General features: G+C 46.7%; 1 protein-coding gene across 1 annotated transcript in view; it reads right to left on the reverse strand.

Annotated features, from left to right (window-relative positions):
• LOC125949222 (spectrin beta chain, non-erythrocytic 1) overlaps positions 1–12,500 on the reverse strand; it is a 55,766-nt gene that overhangs the window by 26,323 nt on the left and 16,943 nt on the right. The gene's annotated exons all lie outside the window — the stretch shown is intronic.

Genomic DNA, 12,500 nt, shown 5'->3' on the forward strand with positions numbered 1-12,500 from the left:
CGAGTGGCCGAGCCGGCTTGGATCAATTGATTAAGACATCCTTCTGTAAGGATAGAAAACCGTCCAGTCAGGTGATCAAGCCCAACCAATACCAGTTGACGATTTATACAACTAGGCCACAGTTTATTCAGTTTATGCTCTCCCAATAACTATTCGAACATCATTCATTTTCAGCTAAATCGATTTGGCAGCGCTGTCAACACAGCATATTTCGTAGTGACCAAAGGCCCCAGGACGGTAAAGAACCTTGCCCTGATATCGTGAAACTTAGTAGCACATAGGCAAATAAAAATGGCTAGCAGATACGGTTGATACGTGGTGTGCAGCAGCAGCGCATTAATCAATACGGACTGTGAATTTTCGATCAACGCTGACCCCATCAGTATAATTGTTCAAATAAAGCCGATAATTTTAAGCCCCGAACACCGTCAACAATGCTCCAATTACTGTCGGAGAGATTTGACAAATGATAGCAATACGTCACTCCATACCACGTTTCTGGAGCGGAACCCTAAGCATGTGAGCCATACGTATGTTTGATATGCCGTTGATATCTGGATTGAAACATTTAAGGAAAATGAAAATAAAAAGAAGACGTTAAATGACTTCTTCCGTACAAACCGTGATCGGATTTTCGATGAATGATTTATGTGAGAAAATGAAGTCCAATGAAGTCCAAAACAAGCTATGATGAGTGAGTGGATGTACTCAATCAACTAGAGGAGAAGTTCTCGAAACATCGATAGTTACTTTGGATTGCAAAATATAAAAACACATTACCAATAGATCAGAAGATACACCCATTTCGCTTTCCCTAATAATGCCCCAAACCTGTCATGACAGGTGCGTTTACAAAGATCAACAGTCTGAAAAAAGAGTAAAAAATTTCAGGTCACGGTCTGTATGCTGCTCTTGCAAAGAACTATCAAATACCTTCATTAGCGGCAGTTACCTTAACCGATAATGCTTCCATTTGAAATGGCTATCCGTAAAAAAGAAACCGCTCATCAAGCCTAGCCCCGAGTGTCACCAACAATGGGTTAGTTATACATAGTTTCTTACCGCGCCATAATCCAGCCCATCACTAAATAAAAAAGACTGGTTTCCCACGAAAACGGGTCCCGCGGAAGTTTAACATCCATATTAAAATATTAATATTTGTCGCACCGTTTCGCCATGTTCATCTACCAACATCGGTGGGATCGTGGCCAACGCCTATCGTTGTGCTCACGGAGGAGATCCCGAACCCGAAACAGAGCGTGCTTTGTAACACACACAACCGGCAGCAACACAATTCCAGTTGTAAACAGACATCATTTTCTGCCAATCCCGCCAGATAGTAGATCTGTGGCTTTTGGACAAAACCCTTTACACACTTTCCGCACTTTCACTGTCAAACTGAATTCGATTTCATCGAGCGTTTCAAAACGCACAACCCATTATTTTCCTCATGCTCACCATATTTTTCTCAACTCATTGCCTTTAACTCTATTTTTAGGATCGTTTTTAATTTTGTTTGTTATTATTATCAGCCTGGGAACGTCTGTAAAGCAAATGATCTAACTTATTATTTTTGTAATTTTATGTCCTCTGAAAACAACCTACGGTCGCAGCTTTCCGTTGCACTTTCTCTTGCGAATGCATTCCATATTCCAAAACAATGAATGGTTGGCCACAAATGAAATTGGCAAACGGTAGCAGCACGGTTTACGCAGCACTGTCCGACGCTAAAATAGCCCTTACCTTTCTCACAGGCCTGTAGCAGCTGCCCTGTGGATGGCATCCCAGTTCTGGTTCGCATAAAAACGTCGCATCCAAAAATGAAAAGCTCAAACGCGTGGTCAAACAATAGCTGCCACATCATCGCAACTCCCAAACATGGGTACAAGAAACGGACGGAGAGGAGCTGGCGATTTTCTCTTTTTTTGGGCCACAAAAACAAAAACAGAATTTTTGTGATTCCAATCAAAGTTTTCGCTCATCATCAACTTCATCAACCGGATGTTGGGAGAATTATTGTTTTTTTATGTTGGTTTTGTTTTGTTGGCCTACACAAATATGATGACAACTTTTTCAGAACCATTTGCGGATTATTTAGGACAACCTTCAAAAAGGCATTGAAATATGAAATAACAACTAAAACATCGCATTGACTGAAATGCCGATCATGCTTTGTTATGAAAGGATCTACAAACATTTTAATTCCTTCTTCTGCTGTATCTTGCGCAGGAATTTGCCTAAACAAATACAACGGGCACAGTCAATTTACTTCGATTCCAAACAAATGAAAACCTTTAACACACAAATTTGATGGCAAATGATGTCATGCCCGAGTAAGAAGCGAAGAAGCCACCTAATGTCTCAAGGTTACGACCTTGGGCGATGAGTAATGGATTAAGAAAGACAGCAACTGTCCTGGTAAAGTTCAAGCCAGCATTTCTCGTGCAACAGGAAGCGTAGCGTTTACCTTTCTAATATCTCCTACCTCTATGTAGCCACATTCAGCGCCTCCCCCCCGTGGTGAGCGTCAATCGTAAATGGCACTGATACATAACTCATCGATTCCTGCTTACGCTGGCATCTAAGTCCTCCTAAAAATGTCATTACCGTTTGAACTTGGGCAAATGCGGGTACCCCGGTTGTTCCAGTCATGTGCGCACCACATGCTTCTGAAACTGATGACCGGACTATGCCAGGCCATGCCATGCCATGCCATGAAACGCTCGGGCTTAGTTTGACGGATTCCGTTTTGAGCGCTGTATTCGTCATCGTCAAACAGCAAACCGGCTTACGGATCATTTCCTTGTGTGACCTTGAGAGCATCGAGCGTGTGTTATTCGATTCTGCCGTTCAGCTCGTACGCTTTTAAGCCACTCGAGCGTATATGTTTCGTTAGATTGGCTTGCCACGAGGAGGGGAAGCTACAGGCACCGGGATGCTGTTGTTTGTATGAGCGATTCCAGTTTTCGTGGCGAATGGTCTCCTGTAGCAGACAGTCATGGCGAACCATTCGAAAGAACACACCGGTTCTATCCGTCCGGTTTTAACACAACACAAGGGGAATACGTTTTAATAGAAGCAAAACTATATCCCCAAACGCAACACACAGCAACTCCAATCCAATCTGTTTCGCCAGTTCAGAACGCTGCAAAGTTCTGGCTGACGTGAGTCATGCATTAGAATGCTATCGTACATCATTCTGTTTCCGCAAGGACCCAGGTTACTGGCGCCAGACCAAAACTCTAGCGCCAATGAAAACATAATGAAACCAGAACGGTATGTACACGCCAGGAATATTTATAGCAACCTTTAAGCCAACAAATTAGATAAGACAGACGACACCACGAAGGTGTGTGGGTGCTGTGTGAGTGTGGGATGATCGAGCAGATCTAAAACACAACGTTTCTCAACGTTTCTCATATTAGTTAAGGTTGGAGGGTAATAGATGGGATTTAAATGTTAGGTCAAACTCGTTAAGATTTATTGGTTGATAATTTGTGTCATTTATACGTTTGTAGTAGAGTTAAGACTTATATTATTTAACATAATCATTTTAGTTTTATATTAAAAAAAACACCGTTGAACAGAGCTAACGAATCGTTTGTTCAATAGTGAGCCTATCTAACGTCATCTTTATCCAACATGGCGTCAAATCTAAATTGGATTCGGTTCTGTTAACAAACATTGCTCGTGATCGCGTCAACATTATTTTTTTTAATGACCGCGGCTCTCTGGAAGGGTGAAAAATGAACACAGACAAAATCCATTAACAACACAAGAACCATAACCAGCGAGACCTAACCTTATACATAAACATTCCCCATCCATCCGCTTTTCTCCTCTTTCTCTTTCTCTCGTTCTGTCGGAAATAACTTCCGGCAGCAGACTCCGGGAAATGAAACTTCTGTCACAATGCTGCCAGCCCGCTCTAAGCTAACATCGCAAGCAGCCCTAACGAAAGACTTCAACCAATGGGACAGGGAAGTTCGTTGTGCGATGAACCCGCCACACGAACGCGACTCGTTCGCGTCTTGTTTTCCAAGAACGTTTGGTACCCGTATCTAACTCGTAAAAATTCCATTCTCGCGTTGATTCGATCGGTTGTGTTTGTTTTACATTAATGGTTAGCGAAAGAAGCCTCTGCAACAGACTCAAACTGGAAACCGCTGACGAACACCAACAACCGATCAGACATTTGATATGCTTTCTGTATTGTTGATAACATTAACACAAAAATATGATGACTTTCCATCGGAGGCGGATTTGAATGCCAAATTCCCTGGCTTGAACGGTGGTATAAGTCGCCCTGCAGTCGACATTTATATTCTCGGAAGCGCGCCACACATTATTTGACTTTCGTTGCCGGGAAGTAATCGTAAATGCCACTTGACCACAACAAAAGAGATCGAATGGTGAAATCGATTTCCTTCCGCATAAACATTTACGACGAAGAAATGGCCTGGCCACGGCGGAGCATTGCAAGAGGAAGCGGTTGACATAATAACAACCCTTAAATCCATGGAGCAAGAGCAACAAGCAATCAACGCAATCGATAGAACCGGTAAAAAATCATCGGAAATCTTGGACAGTCGCTCCAAAAGTGAAGTCAGAAGAAAATGAAGCGGCGCCCAGCCCGCCAAGATGTACGACATGACTGATTTGTTGAATCTAGCGGACATTTCCGTTACATCGGTCTGCAAACAGGAAGCGTGCGCAGCAACACTCATATCAAACATTTACCTTTTTACTATCACAACATTCAACAATCTGACGCACCAACCATTCATGGCTTCTTCAGACATCTCATACACCACGCACGTGCCTCGTGCATACCATTGTGTCACCGTTTTTTGACCTCTACAAGCTCTGAAGAAGGGACTCTCCGGTCCGGAAATATTGCGAGCGAGTAATGTTCGGGACTTCAGGAAAAAAAAAGTCTTAAGGATTGAAGATTCGAGGAGTCCACAGAGGGGTAACAGTACATACCAGCAAACCAACGTATTTGGAAGCAAATGCATACCGTGAAACTCTCCGGATACAGCGCACGACGAGACGTTTTGTTCCCTCCATTCGGTCGGTCGAGTTTAAGTAAACAAATTCGCTGTTCAACACATGTGCCCGACAAGCCGACGAACCAAACTTACCACCCCTCGGGGGATGGGTACTCGACATTTGGATCGTCAAAAAGACGCCGCATGCCCGGGATAAGAAGATTTGTTGCGATAGCGCGTACGTATACCGAAGGAAGAACAAGAAATGAAGGTTCACAATCCAAACAACACACGCATATGTGCCTCCGTCCTGGAACGGCTGACGGCAGAAACCTAAACCGACCGGTGGACGCGACCAGCTGCCACCAATTTTCAGCTCCCCGTGCCAAATCGACCGAGGGAGAGTGAAAGAGACACGAAACGAAACAACGAAGCAAAAAAAAAACCGTCAACCAACCCGCAGAACAGTATGGCAAAAACCATAGTGGAGTTAAGAGCCTTCTGACCCAGCGTTGAAGAGGAACGACCGACCGAACCGCGCACTGCGTCTCTGGCTGGCCGTCAACAAAGGAAGTGGCGAAGTGCGAAGATCGTTTGGTTAGGTGACGCACTTTTTGCCCGTCGCCCGCGATTCAAACAACAACAATCGCATCACTACTCGCGCATCATAAAACGAAATATAGCAAGACTATAAACCACGCACGCACAAAAAGACGGCGACAACAGGCGTTCGATGTTTTACGAACGGTCGGCCTCGTAATCATAGGCCCACCGTTTCCATCTTAACGGGATGGTACAGCCTCCGAAAAAAAAAACAAAAATCCAAATCCGCCACACCTTCTCGAACGCCCAGCCGCGATCGCAGTCTCAGCACAAAACATTAAGTGGGTCGCAGCCGCCGTCGCCGTCGCCGGGGCCCGTCATTGTCACCCTCATCTCTTCCTCGGCATCCAATCCAACACCAACACCAGCAGCAGTCAATAGTTAATTAATGGTTTTGGAAAGAGAACAGAGGAAAAACATTTCCAATCTTCAAACCCCGTACTGTAGTAAGGCAGACAAGAGAGTAGAGCGCGTAGCATTGCTGTGGGTGGTGGTGGTTCTGCTGTGTTGTGCTGGGGCAGAGAATCGCGTTTTTTGTCGCGGCGAGTGTCACATCCGAGGGTCTGGCGCGATGAAGCCTTTCAAATGTGCCAATCTACTCCGTATGATCTTTCGCTCCAGCAGCTAAGGAATGCAGGCGGTGGCAATCGGCGTGAAGGGAGGACACCACCAGCTGCACAGACGAACGGAACGTGAGGCCGCCGATCTAACGGCCGCATGTGCAGCAGCAGCAGCCGTAACAGCACACGATTGCATCTGCACGTGTGGTTAGGGTGGGAAATAAGAAACACACCCCCTGCTGAACCACCACCACCACCATCATGATCCCACACCCCATCCCATTAACCCAGATGCACTGCAGCTGTGCTGCGAGATGAGGATGATGATTCGTGGAATGGAGTGGTCCCCGCGGAGTGGTGCAGTTTTGCTGGAGAGGAAGGATTCCCGTTCTACACACACGCACACGCACACACGCTAATCTGCATCGATATGTGTATACTATTGATGCAGGATGCGACTCTGAGATGGTTTAACGTTTTCCTTCCTTCGATCCGCGATGGAAAATAAACATTCACTCTGAGAGCATATTCTCCACACTCCACAGACGGACCCCTCGGTTGATTGAGTGCTATCCTAGGCTGCGACTGAAGTTTATCACCGACGTGACACTATATCCGATGGCACCGCCGTGCTGGCATACTATTAAGATCCTCATATCTGTCAATACCGCCTGTTAGATGATCAAGCGGCAGCACTGATCAGTTCTGCGCTGCGATCGCCAAATAGCGCTCGAAAGAGCCAGAGACAAAGAGCCAAGCAGTAGAGGACACCGGAACGTGGCTAACAGGCTAGCATTCCATCCAGCCAGCATCCTACCGCTGTGGAATGTTTAACTGCATTCAATCGGACAGAGACGCAAGACGCCTCGCAATCCGGGGAAACCGGAGAAAATTAGCGCTCAAGTTGCATCCACTTTCCAGTCCGATGAATTCATTACACCCCCGCGCACCAACGGCGGCCACCAACGGAGAAGCAACCCTCACTCAACCATACACACGCACACACAGCTGACCGCACACTGTCGAGATCGAAACAAAGACGACACATAAAGGATTGGAACCGGGATGGGTGCCGCGCCGATGTCTTTCCACGGGTTGACCTTGCCCTTTGCAACGCATCACCGCGATCGAATGCACCAACAACCCTACCGCCGCCTCCTGTCCTGTTCCGCGGCATGGTCGCTCGAGCGCAACGTACACCTTCGTCTCTCTCTCTCTTTCTCTCCCACCTCCATCGTAAGTGCAGTTTTCCATGGCGGCGACGGCGGTGGAAAGGGAAAAACGCAACACAACTCCTCCTGTTTCCCTGAGGCTCCACTGCCCGCCATCGCCATCCGTTAGTACGTGCTCTAAAAGCCGCGGTAATTGTACACACTCACAGAGCAGCATGGCCAACATTATTATTATGACTGCGGGCCCCCCAAAGACGATAGCCTTTTTCTCTCAGCTTTTTACGAGATATCCGGACCCGTGCTCGTTGTTTTAATGTGTGTTCTGTGTATGTGGTGCAGTGTTTAGTACCATTTTACTTTCTTCAACCAATCGAACAGGGCGGCCATGCATCGATGCACCATGCTTCGCTCGAGCGAGGTAATTGCAAGTGCGCGTGGCACGAAAATCACTTAAACGTTCCGTAGGTTTATTGTGGCTTGCATTTTTTTTCTGTTTTGCTGTTCAACTTTTCTCTCCTGTGAACATGAGCTTCGAGTTCGTTTGGATCATCGTGACAAATTGAATATTCAGAACAATGTGGACTGGAGACACGACACTCATGCCCGTTTGCTTATCATCTACGTTGCTGCGCTACGACGGCCAATCACGAAGAACCTTGATTTTATTTTGATCGCTCTTGTCCTGCGACAAAGAAGCACGACTTTTAATGCATCGACACGTACTGTTTTTGGGCGCTTCCCTCGATTGTGAATTGCAATCTGTGCATAAAAATTCATTTAGCGCAGTTCATTTCAGTACTAATACTGCGCCTGCCAAACAGTAAAAGAAGCGCAGTTTTTCAAGGCCAAACTTATCCAAACGATTCCAAAAAGGGGAAAGAACGGCACACCGATTAGCTGCTTGCATGAGAAATCCTGCCATAACCCGAGTGGGCGAGGAGCCCACTCCATGCGCGATTACTTCATTTCCATAATTTCGTGAAGCATTTCGCCTGGTGCGAACGATCCCACGAACCATTGTGAGGGGCACGACGACTCTGCACGAGCAGAATACTAAACGACGACGAGTCCCTCACCACACGACATTACCTCTGCCCGTAGTAGTAGCTGAACCGCTTTTCACAACGAAATCATGAAACCTGGTTGGCTGAAAAAACGTGAGCAACAATTAGAGTTCGCGAGAGAAATGTGAAACATGGGACGCGATAAAATTGTAATCTTATCGTAGTTCAGATGCCATGGGCAAACCATATGGGAAATTGTTTTGCATACTTATTGCGCATTGTTGAATCTTGATCGTGCTCCTTTGCTCTTTATCGTCAAACCCAACTGCCGCCAGTAGCAAGACCTTTTCCTCGTTTGTTTTGTTAAATCATACATCACTTTCCGGAATACATCAAATATAAATGGCTGTGGGCAGGGTGTGCCTTTGGATTCTTACATAAATTTGCAGTAAATAACACCATATAGTCTATTGTACAATAAGAGTTTTTTTATCGCACACCGAATAGAAAAGAGAAACAAACACTCAAGTCAGGCAAACACCAAGATATCTACTTAACGATTCGTGAACTTGAACTTCGTTTTAATAAGGTGAGATGGTGCATATGATTGGTAAGATAAATAATGCAATCTTTAAACGCTCTATGAGCAGGGAGTGGCTTTAAATGTGTTGGCTCACTTAAGACGGCGTGACATCACTCAAGCCTTATCTTTTCCCTGATCCCCCACCGCAGATGCCACCGCTTTTATGAACAACATCGGAAAAGATGCACCACCCCTCCGTCTCCACACAAATCAACCTTTTCCTACCGCTTCCGATAGGCCAAGGCAACATCTTTTCACATTTTCACTTCCTCGAACCGCGCCTTGCTTCAACATAGTCCGAACGGTTTGTTTGCTATTCACATTTGCGTTTCAATTTCCGCCCGTTCGGAAGAAACGCAGCACAATAATGCCGGCCCTCCTCCGTACGATGGAAAGCCACAACACGGCACCACGTCACAGAGGATCAATTGACAGTCAAACCGACGACGAAACCTTCCAACCGACCGTCGTCCGTGTCGTCGTCGTTTGCGCAGGGCACTGGCAGGGAAATATTCAATTTCCTAGCCACCCGGAGCCACCCGGAATAGCGTTAGCTGATGGCGGAAATATGACTCGACACATCAATATCTGTCAGCGCCGACCGCCAGTGCCAAGCCCCGTTCGTTGCAGAAGAGGGTGGCGCTACTCCTGGATGATGACTGGACGACGCGAGGCTCACCGGTCCGGTCCGATGGCGCGCTCATGACAAACAACAAATTTCTCCTCAACTTACCACCGATTGGACACGTAGGATTGTAAGTTGAGATAGTCACCGTCGTACGGTCTCGTTGCATCCAGGTGTGCCCCACCCGGGGTCGTTTCCATTTGACGAATCCTTACGACACCCGAGGGACCACAATGCGCAAAGAAGGTCCACGAAGCCTTCCCTTCCATCCAGTGCGGTCAGTTGGCCGTTAGGTTGTGGACGTCCAAGTGCAGAAAGGGAAAGTGTAGGCATCATATGGCTCGAGTGCATTGGATTACAGATCAAATAAGGTACGCGGTTGGATAACCATCGCAACTACCGACGATAATGGCAAGCAGGCAGCATTAAGTCAGTGTTGAATATGGCGTCTATCAAACGGCTGGTAGAAGGTTGTCTGTAGCGAAGACATGACCGACACGCTAATCACAAACAGAAAAATGAAAACTCAAAGCCTCGGCGGTACTTTGTTCTTGGATACTACAACTTCATACAACTTGATACATAGCTTGAAAGTATCAGTGTAACCGAGCTCAGAAGAGAACATTTAAATTACTTGTAGCACCTTGCTATACATTTACAGAACCCGTGCCTCTTACCACAAGGGCCATAATTTAAAGGATTCCGTGCCACTGTGCCGCGCACGATGACTCAAACTAGTCCCAGCTACTGGAATGCGCATATTTTTATCTTTCATAATATTGGTGAGCACCGCTGCGGGCACATACTGGCGCAAACACTACGGAATGTGCCTCACGGATCAATAATGTAATGGCTTTTGACCACTCTAGACCCCCCTCCGACCATTCTCTACTTCCTCACTCACTCATCCTGTAAACCGGCCACTCCAGATTTGAATTGCAGTTACAAACTCGTCTCGCGCGACTCGGATGACGTCGTCCGTACGGTACGCAGCAGCAGCTGGATCGCCGTTCCATAGTAAGTGGGCTACTTCCAAGGAACCAGCCCCTTAGAAGCAGCATGCAAGAGGGCAACGAAACCGGCGGTGGTTTGATGTTTACCGTCCAGCACAGGAACCGGCTCGACGTACCCCGCTCCCCATGGTTTACGCCGGTGGTTTCCATAGCCCCGGTGGTTTAGCGTTACTATCGACTAACCGACCTTCAACAAACAAATAGTGTAAACCGACGAACCGCCAGAGTGCCGATCGTTTGACGGGTACCGACGCGCTTGATCGACCTTTCGATTCCTTGCGATTCGTTAGTCGCATCCACCGGCCGCACCACCGCGTTGCCTAGAGTCTGTGGTAATAACTGTAAATGAATTATTAATTGCAAACCATTTTACGGATGAGACGAACGGGCGAAGTGCGGCAATACGCGAGGTGGTTGCATCCGCCACAGCATCAGACACTCTAGTCGCTGTCATTGAATTGCGCCGTGTACTGCAGAGTGAGACCGGCCGCGTGAATGCTACTCCTTTAACACCGAAGAGGAAGATTGCCCGGAGTGTATGAGCTGCCGTGAGTTCAGAGAGCTGCTGGACATTAGCTAAGGCGCGGATTTATACCATATGTCGTGTGGAACACAGAAACCCCCCAAATGATGTCACACCAAAGCTATTTTACGCCAGTCACGACCTAGTAACATGCTTCGCGCCGACTAGCTTGTAGCCCCGTCCGGAATGAACGGAGAAGACTATCTCCTCTGCCAAGCGTTATATCAGAAGTTTGCCGACAAGTTGCTTCATAGCCAGCCAGCCAGCCAGCCAGCCAGCAGAGGTCAGCCATCCCGCTGTAGTGTACGCTACACTGCACACAACAAAAACATGCATTAAAACCAACGAAAAACCCTGGGACGGAGCGATGTTTTTGGCGAACCTGCAGTTCACTGAACTCGGAGTGGGAAAGGCCGCCGCTCTGCGGCATTCACCTTCCTCCGGTTTGGCAACAATATACACCGGGAAAACCCTGAATTAAGAGCAAGTGCAATGCAGCACAGTACAGTAGTCAGTGGACGACACCGGTAGGCAGGGGTGTAACGAAAACAACTGGTCACGTAACGTGCGTATCACCAGAGTATAACTTTACCGCCACGCCACGCTCCATCAACCTTTCTGACAGTGTGCTGGGTTGTCGGGCTGTCCAAACTTCCATCTTCCATCAGAAATTCCGGGTCCGTCTCCGTTTTTAATTATCGCTAATTGTTCGAGAGTTCCCTGCCAATGTCAGCTGTTCTTAATTGGGAGTTCCCTACTAGCCGTGATGTAGTAACGAATACAGTTCAATTTTCTTTACGGAATATAAACTGCAAATTTAAAGTTCCTGAGGATCTCTTCTCGTACAAATATGCAAGTGCATTCACTCGGAGGAGTCTAGAAATTATCTAGGGCCGCGATCTCTTCTGGTTTTGTCGCTTTGACGCGAATATAGTACGCAAATTGATCGGAAATGGTTGCTTCCCATTACGCCGTTTGTTTCAATTGTACTGCTTTCAATTGATAATATTGATTGGTAGAATACATTTAAGGGCATCCGGCGTTTAGACTGGCAACAATAAAATACCACCACTGGCACTCTGCAAGTCTACGCGCGTTCTTTGGGAGAGATGCCACATCTTCATAATTGATGATCCGCATCTTGTCCATTGCCTTGACGACACACAACGTAGAAGCTTTTTGGACGTCTGTGCGTGCGTATGAACTGTGTTGTCTATGCAACGTGTCTTCCAATATCGTATCACGTCTACTACTACGTGACAGCACATCATAACGGACGCTGTTTTTTTTTTTTTTTTGTTGTAAGAAATGATACTTGCTACCCCGATGGATGGTGGCAAATTGGGCCATAGCAAACACAAGCTGTATTGCAATAGACAGGTAACATACGGACGTTGTCGTAGTCTTCAGGTTGTGATAAGATGAC

The sequence above is a fragment of the Anopheles darlingi genome, chromosome 2, assembly GCF_943734745.1.
Source record: "Anopheles darlingi chromosome 2, idAnoDarlMG_H_01, whole genome shotgun sequence".
Lineage (NCBI taxonomy): Eukaryota > Metazoa > Arthropoda > Insecta > Diptera > Culicidae > Anopheles > Anopheles darlingi.